Source organism: Lipotes vexillifer, unplaced genomic scaffold (genome assembly GCF_000442215.2).
Source record: "Lipotes vexillifer unplaced genomic scaffold, Lipotes_vexillifer_v1.1 scaffold317, whole genome shotgun sequence".
NCBI lineage: Eukaryota > Metazoa > Chordata > Mammalia > Artiodactyla > Lipotidae > Lipotes > Lipotes vexillifer.
Genome location: NW_006782029.1, coordinates 2,856,877 through 2,876,565, shown reverse-complemented (window position 1 = coordinate 2,876,565; position 19,689 = coordinate 2,856,877).

Below are 19,689 nucleotides of genomic sequence, written 5' to 3'. Positions count from 1 at the left end.
AAAAACTGATAAATTGGACTTTATCAAATTAGAGCTTTTATGCTTCAGAAGACACCATTATGAAAATGAAAGGACAAGCCACTGAGTAGGTGGAAATATTTGCAAATCATATGTCTGATAAACACCTTGTATCCAGAATATATAAAGAACTCAACACTCAATAAGAAGACAATCCAACTACAAACTGAGCAAAATGGCGTATACCTGGCTAACAAGTATATTAAACAGTGTTCAACATCACTAGTTATTAAAGAAATTAAAACCACAATGAGTTACCATTGTATACCCACTAGAAGGGCTCTACTTCAAAAGACAGACATCAAGTGTTGGTAAAGATGTGAAGAAACTGGAAACTGAGTCCTCATAAAATGCTGGTGGAAATGCACATCCATTGTGCAAAAACAGTTTGGCAGTTTTTTACAGGTTATATAAACTTACCAAAGGACTCAGGAATTCCATTCTTAAGAATCTACCCGAGGAATGAAAACATGCATAAAGACTTGAACATAAACCTTCATAGAAGCAGTGCCATAGCCCAAAACAGGAAAAAATCTAAGTGTCTATCAACCTGAGAGTAGATAAATAAAATGTGGTATATCCATACAATGGACTATTATTCAACAGTCAAAAAGGAATTAAACAATGATACATGCTAAAACACAGATGAGCCTCAAAAATGCTATAGTAAATGAAAGAGGCCAGATCCACAAGGATATACACTGTGTGATTCCATTTATATGAAGTGGGTGAAAAGGCACATTTATAGAGACAGAAAGTAGGTGGTTGCTGAGGCTGGAGGTGTATGAGTGAGGATTGACTGCAAATAGGCTTGTGGAAAATTTTGAAGGTGATGGAAGGGTTCTAAGATCAGCTTGAGCTGATGGTTGCACAAGTTTGTAAATTTACTAAACCCCACTGAATTGTGTACTTAGAGTCTATAAACTATATTCCAATAAAGTGTTCTTAGTTGTTAGAGGAAAAAAAGCCAAGAGAGAGAAGAAAAAAAAGAAGATTAATCTGTTCTTTAATCACATAGCCTTCTGTGGTTACTTATATTCTAGCACTTAATTATACTATTTTGAAATCAGCTGCCTTATTCTCTGACTTACATTCCCCATTGGAAAGTTAAACAGAGCATGATTGATGAATCTGGTAACTATTCTTTCCTGCTCAGGACATTATTCTGTGTTAGATCTTTAGATGGAGTGTACCTGTCTTGACCAACTCACATTTCAAGCACCTGGCCCTGAAACCAGAAGCAAAAATCAGAAAAAGCTAGGAGACTACAGAGAACAAAGGCACATGATATGCAATTTCCAAGAAGACGTGCTTTGTGGAACTGTTCAGTGTACCCCAAGAGCTCAGCGTGAGAATCCTGCCTTGATGACTATCAGTGTACCTGCCAGTCAGCCCGAGGCAGGGAAGGGATCCCAGCCTAGAGGACAAAAGGAGGAGAGGGGACAAGAGGAAGTGAGGAGAGAGAACAAAGTGTTGGCAAATCACCCTGTTACCGGCAATTTCTGTCACTGCAAAAATGGTATCTAACTGATAAACTGCTAGAGACGTGTAAGGGCCACTTGTATTATCAAACTGAAAACATTTAGTTCAGATCCCTAAAACGTGAATCCTAGAACCTTACGATCACATTTCATAACTGTGGGGAAAATCAGAAAAGGAAACATTGGGCAGAGATTCAAAGAGGAAATGCCTTCTGCCAAACCAGGTCACCTGAGCTTTCTGTCTAAGCATGGACCAGGGGAGAGTGGGTGAGACAAAGGGTCTTATTTGTGAATCAAAGTTTACTTTAACAGCGAGGCAGGCTGGGACAGGTTCTTATCTCATTCATATTTTCCCCCGTAAAAGGCAGAGAATACGGTAAGACTGCTAGTCCCATGTATGTGCACGTGGATGTTTACTTGGGCGGGGCAGAGGAAGAAGAGACAAATGGGGGGTGATGCTCAGAGGAAGCGCATGTTTCTTGAGGGCCAGCCTGATGAGTACTGGTAGGCACTTTTCCTTCATTTAGTCCTTCCAGCAACTTTGTGAGATGCGTATTATTATACTTAACTGACATATAAGAAACTGAAGCTCAGAAATCTTTCCTACCTATAAAATAGGTTACATTACCCATGATACACATTATATACAAGTAAGAACTTAAGGCTCCAAATCTTGAGTGGCCAGTGTTACGTACTTAGTAAGTGGCAGAGCTGGGATTTAAATTTAGGTCCATGTGAGCCCTGAGCCCCTGTTCTTTCTTTTATACCACACTGCCCATTCAGGTTTGGATAGTTTAAAAAAATGTTCAGCCTTTCAGCTTCTGCTCTCTGATTTCTTGTTTCTGGATGATAATAAGCCAGCCAGAAGTCCTCCTAGGAATTCTTTTCTCCCCTAGGGCTAGAAGAATAGAAAAACACCAGCATGCCCTTGAAGCTTTGCTAACAATCACAACTATAAAGGCTGGCGTCAGTGCCGAGAGGATATTGTTAACAAATGGCTTAAGAAAAACCTTCAGAGCGTTTGTAGCCCCTCCACCATTTGTAAAATCTTAGGGAGGAAACCTGATCCAGAAAATGGTTGGAAAGAAGCAAACCCCAGTATCAGAAAAATAAAAGGAGGAGGATCACTGCCTTCAGACAACTTGTTTTATCGTGAACAATAAAAGTGTTCCAGTTGATTCAACAAAAAATAACCAAAAACAAGGCTATTTTTAAAAAGGCATTTATAGGACTGTGGGTTTCATTTCCTTTGCTTTTAGATCTTTAGCCTCTCATTCTGAGCAACAGATGCTGTCGTATAAGGAAGACCACCTGCTTTCCAGGGCATCTCTGCAACAAATAGCTTTGAGGGAGAGAGAAGAAAGATCACAGGATGAAAAGGAAAGAATTAGAAAGGGGGAAATGGGAAATTAAGAAGTTGGCTTAATGTACATCTTCTGAATTATTCAACTGCTAAAAAGCCGACAGATTTCTTTTGACACTTGACTGTCTCACTGTGTCTATATCCATATTTCACTTTTTAAGGACCTACTTAAAGAGAATTCTGTCCATCTGCACAGCCCAGTTTTGTGACATATTTATCTTGCTTTGCAAAATGGAAGTACAAAAAAATTTATAGAACATGGATATTAATTAAATGGTATTTTAGTTGAGGAAAGTTGCTCAGCTTTAAAAGGACTCCCAAGGGTGAATCTTTTTGTAAAAGAAAGACTTGGAAATTAAAATAGCAGCGCACACTCACTCACTCCTTCCCCTGCCCCACCCCCGGCAAAAAAATGACTTGGTATTTTTAAGTTCCAAAGTTTCTAAAAATGTGTTAAAAACGCTTACTTGAGGCAACAGGTATGACTTGACTCACTTGAAATTACAACCTCATAGGCTAATCATTTGGAGAGAACTGCGTCCCAACTGCCCAGGAAAATACGACATTAAGGAAATTATTCATATAATTCCAATCAAGTTAACATTCTCACCTGAAGCATACCAGTAATAAAAGTAATAACAGGAAAATGTCTACAGTTTGGAGTCTCAGGAAATAATTTGTTCTAGAAAGCTGTATTTTCCATACAGTGAAGGTTTTCCTTTTATTAAACACCCAAATATTATTTTAAGTTTTAACTGGTTTTAAGATCTTTGTCAAATATATCATACATTGCTTTGCCTTCTTAAACAGTGTTTAGTTATCATTTATTCTATTAATACTTTCAGAAAGGATCTCAGAGAACTATTAAACTACAGTCTAAACATAATTAGAACTCTTTTTGATGTCCCAGGATCTTCATACACCAGCAACAGCATGAGGCTATAATAAGGCAATGCCCTTGGGAAGATAAGCATACTTGGTCCTTTACTCTGTGGTGGCCATATCCCCCTGTATTGTTTTAATTCTTATGTCTGTTTTTTGAAGTTTCTCTGTCTCTTCCCTTGCTGTCAAGCAATCACTTTTTTGTCCATGTTACAGGGCTCCCTCTCACAGTACCCTCCCTCTGTCAGAAAGTGTTATTTCTAATACTCCAGAAGCTCTGAAACCAAATGATCCATTAGAACAAAAAGGTGCTAAGTAAGGGCTCAAAAGAGGATCTGCTCTTCTAATGTGTAGCCCAACAACCAGAAAAAAGCAGGTTGGAATAAGTTTTCTCTAACAGTAGTGCTGACAGATGATATTCGTGGTGCAATATTTGGGACATACTTATACTCAAAAATTATTTGCTGTTTATCTGAATTCAAATCTAACTGGACATTACCTGTATTCTTATTTGTTAAATCTGTCAACTCTAAACAGGTGCTGCTTACCTGCTTCAGTCTACTCTAGCCATCCAGGCTCTGATTACAATGGTTAAGTAGAATTGACCCCAGCTAGATGGCTTAAGTAGAATTGACCCCAATCCTTTAATTCTGGATATTATGACAACAAAAATGTTCATTGAGAAATAACTAAAATTACATTATCTAAAATGAACCATATTTTTTAAATATAACATGTACAAAAATATATCAGTAATCTATAAAGATCACTCACCGGAGTTCAGGTATTTATCCTCAGCTTTTTGGGCAATGTAGTACTTATCCTGCATGGCTAAAGGAAGAGCCTCTGAACTAGGCAGGATTTTTCTTTTTCTTTCTAGATTTTGCTGATATTCTTGTGCCTGTGTTGTCTGTGCTTGGGCATTCTTAGAACTTGAAAGTATTTGAAGACTATTCTTAGTTTCTGCTAATGTAATTGTTTAAAGAGACTACAATAAACACATCTTCAAATGTTGATTTTTCTGGGGTATTTAACCTCCTGGAACCTACTCTGCAAAATGACCATCAGAACTCACATTTTTACCTGGGACAGCTTGCTTCACCCAAGACACTGCCAAGATACAGAAGTTAATAGTCTAAGCCCTTTGGCAAGGAGATTCTTCTACTGGCACAAACTTGGCTGTCGCAGTACTTCCAATGTGATAACATCAATATTCCTCCTCTCCTCCCTTCAGAGGAGAAGGGAGTCCAATCAGAGTCACTAAAAATCTGAAAAACATGGATGATGCAACATTGATGGCACATATGCCCAATAACCAAAACTTTCTTTTTGATTATTGAATATATTCCAGGCAAATTAGTTGACTTAATAACTGAGATGTGGATAAGTAAGATGTTTCAGCATTAGAGTAGACAAGATAAATCAGAATAATTCTCTACTTCAGCACACAAAAAAATAGATGAGGCTATCACTTCTGTGGTATTACTGCCAAAATGTATTCAATACATGCCAAACCTAATCATAATGAAATAGACAAACCCCAAATAAGGGACATTATGCAGAATAGTTGGCTTATACTCTTCAAAAGTGTCAAGATCAAGAAAGACAATCTTAGGAACTCTTCCAGGCTGAAGACTTAAGAGACATTATCATAAATGCACTGTGTAATCTTGGATTGTACCCTCGACCTGATTTTCAAAAAAAATTAGATATAAAGGATTTTATTGGGACGATTGATGAAATTTGAATATAGACAGTAGATTAATATTGTATCAAGTTAAATTTTCTGATTTTGATAACTGAACTATGATTATTTAAGAGAATGGCCTTATCTAAGAAATCTACATTTCAGTGTTTAGGGGTAAAGGGCATGATGCATCCTACTCATTCTTGATATACATATGCAAAAGGAGAGAATGATAAAACAAATGCGGAAATATTTAAACAATTGGCAAATCTTGATAAAGGGTGTACAATAGTTCTTTATGCTAGTCTTGAAACTTTTCTGTATATTTAAAGTTATAACAAAATCAAAAGTTATCCTGAAAGTAAGGTAAATAACAGTTATCTTAGTAATAACTTAAGGCCTCTCTTTAAAAAAAGGAAAAAGTACTGTAGGTAATCATGCTATCAAAATGAAATGTCATTTGACATTTCACGATATTATAATAATTGTAATAATACTATTTGTAACTGTACTATCAAAAAGAAATGTTAAGCATTAAAAAAATAAACATAGAACTAATGTTTCTGACATGTTTATTAAGTAACTTCATTTTAATTCGATGCTCAACAGAAGAGTCATTACTCCAAACAACAAACAAATAAACAAAAAACCTTAAAATTGAAATAAGAAGTTTAGAGCAACTAAGTGGAAGAAATATGGTAGAGAAAAATGGGTGATGACCAATTCCTTCTGAAAATACTGTAGCCCAAATTGCTTAGAATTTGCTTCATTCTGACTCTAAAAACAAAATACTTAGTTCGTAGATGTTATGGGAAAACAATATATTACAAAGCTACATTGGATCACTTCTTCAGACACTTTCATAATGATAAGCTCCCAATCCAATTATCAAGATCCAAAAGTTTTCTTGAAAAATTCTCATATCTAAGTATCCTTTAAAAGGAGCTGAGACTGTGGGTCTTCCACTTTCTGATTCTTCATGTGAGGAATTTGAAAGTCACCACTCCATTCTAACAACAAGTAAAAAGATAAACAGACTGAAAAATCAACAACCCTTCTTGGATCCATAAGAGAGGGGAGACAAAAACAGACCCCTGTGCCCAAGATTGGAGACACAGACAGGGGAATACAGAGAGTCACAATTTATTGGAGTAGAGACTCATACATAGAAACCACCTGATTGGAAACTACTTAAGTGGAAACTGCTCAGGAACAACTCCCAGGGCAGGAAAAACTAAAATGTAATTGACAACTCACTGGAAGCTTAGTGTGCACAATGCTGAGAGTTAAAAACTTCAGAGTGATCTAATAATTGGGAGCACCCCATGCTTTTATAAGATTTGCCACCAGGAACTCAAACCAGGTTCTCATGATAAATATTGAGAAAAATCTCCGGCTTCTGACAGGAAGAGGGGAAAAGTAACCATTTTGATATATGTCAGAGCATATTTCTTAAGACCTGCCCTCAGGAGAAGCTAGTTGGCTAGAGCCTAACATACTGAGGTATTATCAGAGCCTAACTGACCTGCGGAATGGAAATGTCCAACTCCAGTCAATATTAGCCTTCTACATGGGAGAAAGAAAATATTCAACTCTGGCACATTCTAGCCATCCTGTGTCACCTAAGAGGGGAGAAAAAACTGAGAAACACTTGTGAAGTTCACAGTCCAGAGGCATAGGCTCACTAAAAGACTAAAACCTAATCATAGGATTATAAAATTCTTCCCCTCTCCCACACCATACCACCACTTTACTAAAGACCTATTTACAGGAGTTACCTTTGCCAGTATGTCACGTCCAACTATCAAGAAAAAAATTACAAGGCATACTAAAAAGCAGAAAACACAATATGAAGAGAAAGAGCAAGAATCAGGAACCAGACGTGTCAGGGATATTGGACCTATCAGATCAGAAACTTAAAACAATTATGATTAATATGCCAAGGGCTGTAATGGATAAAGTAGATACCATGCAAGAACAGATGGACAATGCAAGCTGAAAGATGGAAATCCTAAAAAAAAGCAAAAATAATTTCTAGAGATTCAAAATATTGTAACCAAAATAAAGAATTCCTTTGACTGGCTTATTCTAGACTGGACATGGGTGAAGAAAGTATCCCTGAGCTGGAGGATAGCTCAATAGAAACCTTTAAAACTACAAAGTGAAGAGAATAAAGACTGAAGAAAACAGGACAGAATATCCAAGGACTGTGGGTCAACTACAAAAGAGGTACCATCTGTGTAATGGGAATACCAGAAGGAAAAGAGAGAAAGGAACAGAAGAAATATGTGAAACAATATTGACCAAGAATTTCCCCAAATTAATGTAACACAACAATCCACAGATCCAGGAAGCTCAGAGAATACTAAGTAGGATAGATGCCAAAACACATACACCTAGGCATCTCATTTTCAACCACAGAAAATCAAAGAAAAAAATCCTGAAAGGAGCAAGAAGGGGGAAAAAACCCTCACCTTAAAGAAACAAAGAATTACATCTGCCTTCAACTCAGAAACCAGGCAAGCAAGAAGAGATAGAATGAAATATTTAGTGCTGAGAGTGAAACCACAGAATTCTGTACCCTGCACAATTACCTTTCAGAAGTGAAAGAGAAATAAAGACTTACTCAGACAAACAAAATTGAGGGAATTTATTACCAATAGACCTACCTTACAAGAAATGTTTTAAAATATTCTTTATAGAGAAGGAAATTCATATACATCGTAAACTCAGATCTTGAAGAAGGAATAATGTAAGTAAGATAAAAACTTTTATTTTTCTTAATTGATCTAGCAAATAATAGTTTGCTGAAAATAATAATAGCAACAACATATTTGATTACATATATGTATATTGTGTGTGTGTATGAAATGAATAACAGCAATGATGCAAGAGACAGGAAGGAATTAATATTACTTTGTTTTTATAAGGTACTAACACTTCCTGTGAAGTGATACAGTGTTATTTGAAAGTGTACTTGATTAGTTGTAATTGTATATTGCAAATTCTAGGGCAACCACTAAAAAAAAGTAAAAAATAGAAATATAATTGATATGCTAAAAAATGAGGATGAATCAAATAAAATTCTTAATTAAAATCATGAAAGGCAGAAAAAGAATGGAAAACAAAAATAGGAAAAGACGGGCTTCCCTGGTGGCGCAGTGGTTGAGAGTCTGCCTGCTGATGCAGGGGACATGGGTTCGTGCCCCAGTCCGGGAAGATCCCACATGCCACGGAGCGGCTGGGCCCGTGAGCCATGGCCGCTGAGCCTGCGTGTCTGGAGCCTGTGCTCCGCAACGGGAGAGGCCACAACAGTGAGAGGCCTGTGTACTGCAAAAAACAAAAACAAAAAACAAAGAATAGGAAAAGACAACAAGAGCAACAAATAGAAAACAGTAACACATGGTAGACAATAATCCAACTATATAAGCAATCACTTTGAATGTCAATGGTCTAAATACACCAATTAAAAGGTAAGGATTGTGAGAGTCGATCAAAAAGCAAGATTCGACTATATGTTGTCTACAAGAAAAATCACTTTAAATATAAAGACACAAACATTAAAAATAAATGGATGGAGAAAAATACACCATGCTGACACTAATCAAGAGAAAACAGGAATAGCTGTATTAATTACAGGCAGAGCCAACTTCAGAGCAAGGAACATTATCAGAGATAAAGAAGGGAATTACATAATGATAACAAAGAGTCAATTCTCCAAGAAGACATAACAATCTTTAATGTGTATGTACCTAACAATGGAACATCAAACTACATGAGGCAACACCTAACAGAATTGTAAGGAGAAATAGATTAATCTACTATCATAGTTAGAGACATCAGCACCCCTCTATCAGAAATGGACAGGTCCACCAGGCAGAAAATCAGTAATGACAGGTTGAACTCAATAACCCCATCAATCAACTGGATATAATTAACATCTATAGACTACCTCACTCAACAAAGGCAGAATACACATTCTTCTTGAGCTCACATGGAACATTCACCAAAACAGATCACATTCTGGGCCATAAAACATACTTTAACAAATTCAAAGAATAGAAATCATACAATGTCTGCTGTCAGATCACAATGAAATTAAATTCGAAATCAATAACAGAAAGATAACTGGAAAATCCCAAAATACATGGATATTAAACAACACACTTTTAAATAACACATAGGGCAAAGAAGAAATCTCAAGAGAAATTAAAACATTTCATTTTTTAATATCTTTATTGGAGTATAATTGCTCTACAGTGGTGTATTAGTTTCTGCTTTATGACAAAGTGAATCAGCCATACATATACATATATCCCCATATCCTCACTCTTGCGTCTCCCTCCCACCCTCCCTATCCCACCCGTCTAGGTGGTCACAAAGGACCAAGCTGATCTCCCTGTGCTATATGGCTGCTTCCCACTAGCTATCGATTTTACATTTGGTAGTGTATATATGTCCATGCCACTCTCTTGCTTCATCCCAGCTTACCCTTCCCCCTCCCCGTGTCCTCTAGTCTATTCTCTATGTCTGGGTCTTTATTCCTGTCCTGCCCCTAGGTTCTTCAGAACATTTTTTTTTTAATTTTTAGATTCCATATATATGTGTTAGCATATGGTATTTGTTTTTCTCTTTCTGACTTACCTAACTCTGTATGACAGTCTCTAGGTCCATCCACCTCACTACAAATAACTCAATTTCGTTTCTTTTTATGGCTGAGTAATATTCCATTGTATATATGTGTCACATCTTCTTTATCCATTCATCTGTTGATGGACACTTAGGTTGCTTCCATGTCCTGGCTATTGTAAATAGAGCTGCAGTGAACATTGTGGTACATGACTCTTTTTGAATAATGGTTTTCTCAGGGTATATGCCCAGTAGTGGGATTGCTGCATCATACGGTAGTTCTATTTTTAGTTTTTTAAGGAACCTCCATACTGTTCTCCATAGTGGCTGTATCAGTTTACATTCCCACCAACAGTGCAAGAAGGTTCTCTTTTCTGCAGCATTTATTGTTTGTAGATTTTTGGATGATGGCCATTCTAACTGGTGTCAGGTGATACCTCATTGTAGTTTTGATTTGCATTTCTCTAATGATTAGTGATGTTGAGCATCCTTTCATGTGTTTGTTGGTGACCTGTATATCTTCTTTGGAGAAATGTCTATTTAGGTCTTCAGCCCATTTTTGGATTGCATTGTTTGTTTTTCTGATATTGAGCTGCATGAGCTGCTTGATAATTTTGGAGATTAATCCTTTGTCAGTTGCTGAAATTTAAACATTTTGAACTAAATGAAAATATAACTTATCAAAATTTGTGGAAAGAAATTGAGGAAGGCACAAATAAATGGAAAGATATTCTGTGCTCATGGATTGGAAGACTTATTGTTGTCAAAATTTCCATATGCCTGAAGTGATCTACAGAAAAGCAATGTACAGATTCAATGTAATCCTATGAAAATCCCAATGGCGTTTTTCACAGAAATAGAAAAGACAATCCTAAAACTTACATGGAATCACAAAAGACCCCAAATAGCCAAAGCAATTTTGAGAAAGAAGAATGCAGTTGGAGGCATTACACCTTCTGATTTCAAGCTATATTACAAAGCTATAGGAATTAAAGCAATATGGTTTGGCATAAAACAGACACAGATATCAGTGGAAGAGAATAGAGAGCTCAGAAAAAAACCCACACATCTATATCAATTGATGACTAAGGAGCCAAGAATATACAATAGGGGAAGGATAGTCTCTTTAATAAATGGTGTTGGGAAAATTGGACAGCCACATGTAAAAGAATGAAAGTGGACCACTATTTCATATCATACACAAAAATCAACTCAAAATAAAAGACTTGAACATAAGACCTGAAACCATGAAACTCCCAGGAGAAAATATAGTGGGTAAACGTCTTCACGTCAGCCCTTGCAATGATTTTTTGGATTTGACACCAAAAGCAAAGATATCAGTGGCACCCCAAAACTACCTGTGCATTCCTTCCAGATCACAATCCTCTCTCTCCCTTCTGAAGTAATAATTATTCTGATTTCTATAGTAATAATTTCTTTTCTTTCCTTTATAGTTTTACCACCTACATATGCATACCTAAAGAATACAGTTCAGTTATCTTATTATTTTACATTTATGAAAATAGAATTAGGCTGTATGCATTATTTTGTTCTTTTTTTTTCAGTCAGCATTATAATTGTACAATTCATCCATGTTGTAAATAATAGAAGTTTTTCATTCTTGACTCTTTACTTCTTTACCCCCTTTAGTAGACTTTTAGCCCCTTTTGTTCACCATTATATTTCCACTATTTCATAGTATGTGCTCAAAATATATATGTTGTGAAAACCAAAGCCATCTATACCCACACAGCTTACTGTCCACATTAGCATCACGTTATTATGCCACTGTCTTACTCAATATTACTTCATTATTCCAGGAAAATCTTGCCTAGGAAGATAAAAGTTACAAATAACCTTATTTTTCATTTCAGAAACTTCCTTTAAAAACCATTTGAATAAACATTAAATTCACCAATTTTCAGTAGATAGCATCAAACAACTGAAACAACTGCTTCCTCTCCAAGATTCTTTGAGCACTTGTCTCTCTATCTTTGCCTTGTTGTGTCCACCGATGCTAAACTTTTGAATCACGATTCTTACCCAATCCTAATCAAGCTACCACATTGAAGAACTTGCCTTAAACCAGACTCTAAAACTCCATAAATATCCTAATTTTGCCCTCTGCCCTCTGAGAGGGACTAGAATTCTGTCAAGACAGTGGGTGGCACTTACACAAGTATTTGTACTATAAATGTTACTTTTAGCATGGTAAGAATAAACTCAGCTTTGTCTATTGACAGGTTCTTTTGATGATATTTTCAGGGAGCCATCATCATACATTTGATTGAGTTTGTAAATGAACCAAAGCAACCTCAGGCAGCATATTCAGCTTAGAGAGTAAGTGTGTTTTGGCACAGTGCAGCATTCCTGTGAACTGCTAAAGCATCCACTACTTTGCAAAGAATAACAGAGAGGCAAAGCTTCTCATGGAGATCAAATTAGAAAGGCCTGATACTTAAAGTTTCTACTTCATGCAAGAGCATTAGGAAAGTCTACGGATAAATCCACAGAACAAGATACTAATGATTTGTGGCAACTAAGGAGTTACAAATAAATCTTCAGAACAAGACTGCTTAGTCCACATTTTATGCTTTTTACGAAAAGATGGAGAGAGTACTCTCAGGGTGCCTGGACAAATATGTTTCCTGGCCAGCAAGCTTACTAATGCCTCAAGCACATGGACCTTGAGAAATTGGAGTTACATTCATTAAAAGAGGTATAGGGTCCAGAGTTTCTAACCATTGCCATCACTACCATCAACAATGCCTCACCGTCATCTCAACGTCATCTCAGAGTAAAACAACAGTGCAACGGGTAAGACTTGGGCTAGGATGGAGTAGATGTATTTTGCATGTGAGATGGACATGAACCATTGGGGACCAGAAGGTGGACTGTGGTTAGATGAATAATGTCCCCCTCAAATTTGTCTACATCCTAATTCTCAGAACCTGTGACTGTTACTTTATGGGGCAAAAGGGACGTTTAGGATATGATTGTTAGGATTGAGGTGGGAAGATTATCGTAGATTATCTAGTTGGCCTGATGTAATCAACGTAATACTTATGAGGGACACAGGATGAATCAGAGTCAGAGAAGGTGATGTGATGATGGAAACAGAGATTCGAAGGATGCCCTTTGAAGATAGAAGAAGGGGGTCATAGCAAAGGAATGCAAGAAGCTGAAGAAAGCAAGAAAATGAATTCTCCCCTCAGAAAATTCAGAAAAAAGCAGCCCTGTTGACACTTAATCTTAGCCCAGGGAAACTGATTTTGGACTTCTGACCTCCAGAACTCTAAGAGATAAATTTGTTGTGGTTTAAACCACTAAATTTGTGGCAGTTTGTTATAGCAGCCACAGGAAACTAATACAGACAGAGACATTATACACAGTCCCACTAACTAAATTAAGACACTATATCCATTTTTGACTGTTGCATAACAAATTATCACAAATGTGAAGGCTTAAAACAACATACCTTTATTATCTGATTTCATAGATCAGGAGTTCAGGCAATCTTAGCTGGGTCCTCTATTCAAAGATCTCACAAAGCTGTAATCTACGTGTTGGCTGGGGCTGGGGGTCTCATCTGTAGCTTGAATCCTCTTCCAGCTCTGGTTGTTGGCAGAATTCCTTTTCTTGCAGCTGTAGAACTCAGGGTGTCTTGGAAAGAGTCACTGTTTCTTCCATCTGACCTCTAGACCCTCTTTTAAATGGCTCATCTGATTAAGTCGGGCCCACTCAGGATAAGCTTTCTTTTGATTAGTTAAAAGTCAACTGACTGCGCTTCCCTGGTGGCGCAGTGCTTGAGAGTCCGCCTGCCGTTGCAGGAGACGCGGGTTCGTGCCCCGTTTCGGGAGGATCCCACATGCCGCGGAGCGGCTGGGCCCGTGAGCCGTGGCCGCTGGGCCTGCGCGTCCGGAGCCTGTGCTCCGCAAATGGGAGAGGCCACAACAGTGAGAGGCCCGCATAACGCAAGAAAAAAAAAAAAAAAAAAGTCAACTGACTTAGGATTTTAATTAATCTTTAGAATCTTTTCACCTTTGCCATGTAACATAACCTAACTATGGGATGGATATCTCATTCCGTTCCCAGATCCTGCCCACACTCAAGTGGAGGAGGGTGTGCACATCAGGCAGTGAGAATATTGGGGCTTTCTTAAAATTCTGCCTATCACAGACACATAAAATGTCACTTTTTAGACATTGTAGACACAGAAGACCTTAGGTCCTAAACTAAAATTCTCATATTTCTAAGATTTACAGAAAATCTAATCCTAGCAATTGAGGATGTTATTTTTCTAGATATGTATATATGTTCAGTGCATGTATATACACACAGAATGCTTATAAAGTTTTACATCTATCTGTGTATCCTTTTGCAGGGAATTATTCTGTTTTACTGATTAGGAATCTTTGTCGAAAAAATCAAATTACCTATAATTATGAAACAAGCAAGTCACTGAAGGCCTGGGATCAAAATTCAGGTCTCAACAATTCTTGTTTGAAGTTTTACCCACTATACCATAATATAATCAGTATGTGGTAACCAGAAAACACATTATGAACTCAGTATTAGAATTCAGATTTATATGGTATTGATGTCAATAATTTCCAGCAGGAGACTATAATACAAGTCCTCACAAATGCTGGCGTTTTGCCTTCACACCCCTAGGGAAGCTTTAATCTTCCAACATTATCAACTAAGCACTAATATTGTATTCTTACTACCTTCTTGTATGTTTAAGAATTTGACATGGCCTCATTGCTCAAGGCACACACACTATTTACGAGGTTCATGTCCTTACCATTTCATCATGGAGTCCAATAATTTATTATTTATTTCATTTAGGACAATTAATGGTTTTGTTGACAAATCATTTTGCAGCTATAATTTGGCAGTCCTGATTAAGTCATGGCCAGTAGCCTCATGAAACTGACTGGGAAGATAAAAGAAAGAAAGGGGGGCGGGAGAGAGAGAGACAGAGAGGGAGAGAGACAGAGAGGGAGAGAGAGGCGGAGAGAGAGAGAGGACTCGTATCTTTATTTTGTTTCCCTTTTTTCATACCTTTTTTCTGGTAGAAGCCAATGGGTCAGTATAGATCAAGTTTTTATTCAATATGCTAACCCTCTAGTCACAGTAGGGATTTAGTAGGATTAGAATTTTCTCTAACATCAGGTATTGCAAATAATGCTTCTGTTTTCCTCTTCTCATTTGTTTTCTCCTGGAAATCAGAATTTATACTGTACCAGACAAAACTCCAGGAAAGAAGCTAGGGGCTATGGCTTCTAGCTTCACCTCTGCCTCTAACAAGTTATGTGATCTTGGCAAGTTATTCGGGGCCTTGGTTTTGCATCTAAGAAATAACAGAAGATTTTAAAACTCCATCTAGGTCTAAAATTATATGATTCTCTGTTGAACTAAATCCAAGTGAAATTCAGTATCTATTTAGTGAAACATTATTTTGTGTCATGACTTTGGTATTACTACTTTTATTGCTTTTTAAAAAAAATTTTTTATTGCTTTTTAATAGCTTGGAAACAACTCATATTAACTATGACAGCCAAGTAGAAATGAAATTGGAAGCAGAAATAATGATAAAACTGCCATCTAATGAGCACTTAGTATGTGCCTGGTGCCATGCTAAGTGCTTTAAACATTTTATTTAATCCTCAGGACAATACTCTGATAGGATTATTACCTCTACTTTATAAATGGGGAACCGGAGGTAGCTTAGGGTGGTTAGGTGACCTCCCCAAGGTTGCATTGCTAAGCTAGTCAGTAGCAGAGCTCAAATTTGAATCTACACCACCAGACTCCGAAGACTGTGCTTTTGAGGTTTAAGCTCTTCCATTACCACCTGCCCCTTCACTTGCATGGTGGGCAATCAAACCCAACGTTGTTAAACTGTGAGGTTACCCAAGCAGGCAACATAAACTGTTGTTCACACTCGCCTTCCCACACCCTTTGGAGCACACTGGTGGGAGACTGAATGGCTTGCAAGTGTGGGCTCACTCCTTCCTGCTTTTAAAAACTCTACCTCACAGGGTCTCTGCTTCCCTTGTCAGCATCCCCATGGCTTTAAGAATCAGGGGAGTTCAAAGCTAGATCTCCCTCTGGAAAAATCTGGAAGACCACTTGCACTACTGCATTCCAGAATACTTGCCTTTACTAATATGCAACTGCTGGCAGAAGTTGACCTATTTTTTCCCACTTTAAAAGAAATTATTGTAAAATTAATACGACATAAAAATTTAACACTGATCAAAAGGGTAAAAGTAAAAAGTTAGAGTCCTCTAGAATGTGATAGTTGGATGAACATGAGAAATCCTTTTTATTTCCTAGATGATAAAAAATGAGTCGGTGAGTTTGTACAAGTCACTCAGCTACTCAGTGTGGTAGGAGTAGAATGACACTCAGTGCCCTGACTCTCTTGCTTTGGTGCTTTTTCTGCTACTGGGGAGTTCTGATTAAAGAAAGATCACAAGATGCACGAGAGGAGAATGCCATGGAAGGACCAAGGCAGAGACTGAAGGAGGCAGACATTGTTACTGCAAGCCAAGGAATGCCAAAGAGTGCCAGTAAACCACCAGAAGCAGGAAGGAATCTCCTCTACAGGTTTCACAGGGAGCATGGTCTTCTGACATCTTGATTTTGGACATCTTCAGAACTATAAGAAAATAAGTTTCTATTGTTTCAAGCCACCCAGTTTGTGGTACTCTGTTCTGGCAACCCTAGTAAACTAATACAGAGAACTAAAGGGAATAGTAGGTGCCCAGAGTGGGGAATGGGGAGCTACCAAGTGGCAGGGAGAGATGAGTACAACAAAAATTGAGTTCCAAAGACAATTATGTTCTACTTCACAAGTGACTCAGGAATGTATGGTGTCCTCCTCTTTTAAGTCTTAAGGGAAGGCCAGCCTTCAGCTGAGTGTCTCTTGCCTCCTAGTTGCCTCTAACTTTCTGGGGGAACTGTTATATACGGAGAAGCTTAAAGGCATCTCTAGGGTCTCATTCTTAGCCTTTCCAGATGTACTGCTGCTCTGACACCAAGGAGTTAGCCATCTTTTGCAGCTTAAGAACTTTGGGGAGGAAGAGACCTCTATTACCTGGGAAAGCTCCCAAGAGCCTCCAATGGCTGCAAACTTGATTTCTATGATTCCCAAGTCAGCCCTAGTGAATCCTTTCTGAAGTTTTTTGTTTGTTTGTTTCTTCCCATCTAGCTCACTTTCTGCCCATTCTCTCTGAAACATCCCTTCCCTAGTGCCAGGGAAACAAAATAACATAGATGCAAGAACTGTATCAGAACTGGAGTCTGGGCTCCTTCAAAGAGAATATGTTGGGAGTGCATAAATGCTGGTGAAGGGGGTGCAGGGGGGCACAGCTCTGGGAGAAGGTGTGGGGTATGTTCTTTGGCACTAGATGGCACAGGGTCTGGGGAAAAAAAGGCTTTCTCAGCCTATAAACACCCCTGCTCCTTGTGAGAACGCTGGTGGAGGGAATTCCCATTGGCCTCGGTCCTGGCCTGGCTTGGCCAAGCCTGTGTGCTCCACAGTTGCTGTAAGAAGTAGGAGAGAGCCTGTGCAGAGTCTCCCAAGGGGAGTTATAATCCTTCTCTCCTCCCTAGAGAATATTTCTGGGGTTATTAAAGGACTCCCCATTACTTCCAGCCCCTCCCCTCCAGAGTGGGTGCAGGAGAAATCAACCAGAACGGCAGCATTCGAGCAGCTCCCAGCTATGACTGTTCCACCCTCTGCAGAGAGCCTGGTGCTATGGTTGTTGTGGGTTCTGGGGCTTCCAGCCCATCTCCCACAGGTGAAGTGACCTGAAACCAGAAGAACAAGATGGCGATGTTCATCTTCTCTCCCTTCTTCCCTTCCAATCCAAAAATAGGCTTCAGTAACTCTAGCTGCGTGAAAGCCACTAAAATCCCACCCAGGCAGGCCATGACAGTGAGTTGGCTGCTTCCAGAACCATTCCATTCGCCTCCAGACCCCTTTCTACTGCTCTTTCTGTGCTAAGCTGCCTTCCCCTCCCCCTCTGCTTTCTAGTTAGGCTCTGACCTTTCAGAGCCACCGACCCAGGCTGCTCTGACCTTAGGACTTTTTTTTTTCCTCCAGAAGAATCCCTCCCTGTCCCTAAATCCTCATCAATAATCATTCCCCACCGCAGCCCTCAGTCTGTACTTAGGAAGAAAACAACTGTGAGATAAATTGAAATAAAGAATGGTAGATACTTTCTAGTGAGCTTAACATGGCTATACTTCCTGGAGTATTTATGTCTTAAAATACTAGTAACTTGAGGTAGTAAATTAAATGGTGCCCCCCCTCCCAAAATATACCCATGCCCTGACCACTGGAGCCTGTGAATATGACCCTATTTAGAAAAAATGATCTTTACAGATGAGTTAATTAAGTTAAGGATCTCAAAATGAGATCATCCTGGATTTATCCAGGTGGTCCCTAAATCCAATGACAAGTGTCCTTATAAGAGTCAGAAGAGAAGACACAAACACAGAGGAGGACAAGCCCATGTGAAGACAGAGGCAGAGACTGGAGTTTCATAGTCACAAGCCAAGGGCCACCTGGAGCCACCGGAAGCAACTACCTTCCTAAACATAAGCATGCTTAGCAGGTGTTTGCATAAGCCTTCCTGCAATTTTCGGTGCAAATATCAACTTACATGTGCTTATTCTTTTGTTTAACACAACTGGGATTATACTATTCTGTTTTGCCTCTTGTCTTTTCCACTTAGTATATCATGGACACATTACACATGGGCCAGAAAAAGATTTGCTGATCTTTTGATGGCTACAATATTCTTACTCTATGGCTCTACCACACTTTATCTAACCATTCTCTATGGAAAGACATTTAGCTTATTTCTGGTGTTTTGCTCTTTTAAACAATGGTACAATGACAGCAGTGTACATATGTCTTTGTGTATTTGGCAAAAATTTTTAGAAATGGAATGTGTAGGTCAAAGCGCATGTTACCCAATTACCTTCCAGAAGGATTGTACCCAGTTTTACTCTCACAGGGTTTGAGAGGACCCATTTCCTCAGGTCATTGACCACACCAGGTGTGATCAACAAGTTAAATTGCTACTGACCTGTGTTTTTCATATTCCTCAGATGTTACTGGGTGGGGATGGGGAGAAAAATCTTCCATGCCTGGAATTATGACCTGAAACTCAAATAAAAATTCTAATTAACGTTATTTCTCACACCTAAGGGAAAACTTCGTCCCCAGATTATATTGTAGCTTTGTTCCCTCAACCCTGACATGTAGTGTTGGGTTAATCCCAGCCATTCCTCATCACCTTTCAGGGGATTCTCACCGTGACCTGAAAAATATTTTGACTTTTCAAATCCTGGTGTGATGACTTGAATGAATTTTATGCTGCTCCATTAATCTTCTGCCAGACACATTTGTCTGTAGCACATTGTACCTGAGGTCTCTGTTCCACTTGACTCGGATTTTATTTGGTGATTGTTTGATGTTGATTGACAACATTCCAGGAAATAAAGATGCAAACTTGATATCCTCAACCAGAGTGCCTGCTGGAGAAACACAGGCTGCTGTATTTCTTTGGGATAACTTGCCTCCTGTTAACCCTGATTTTGTGTTT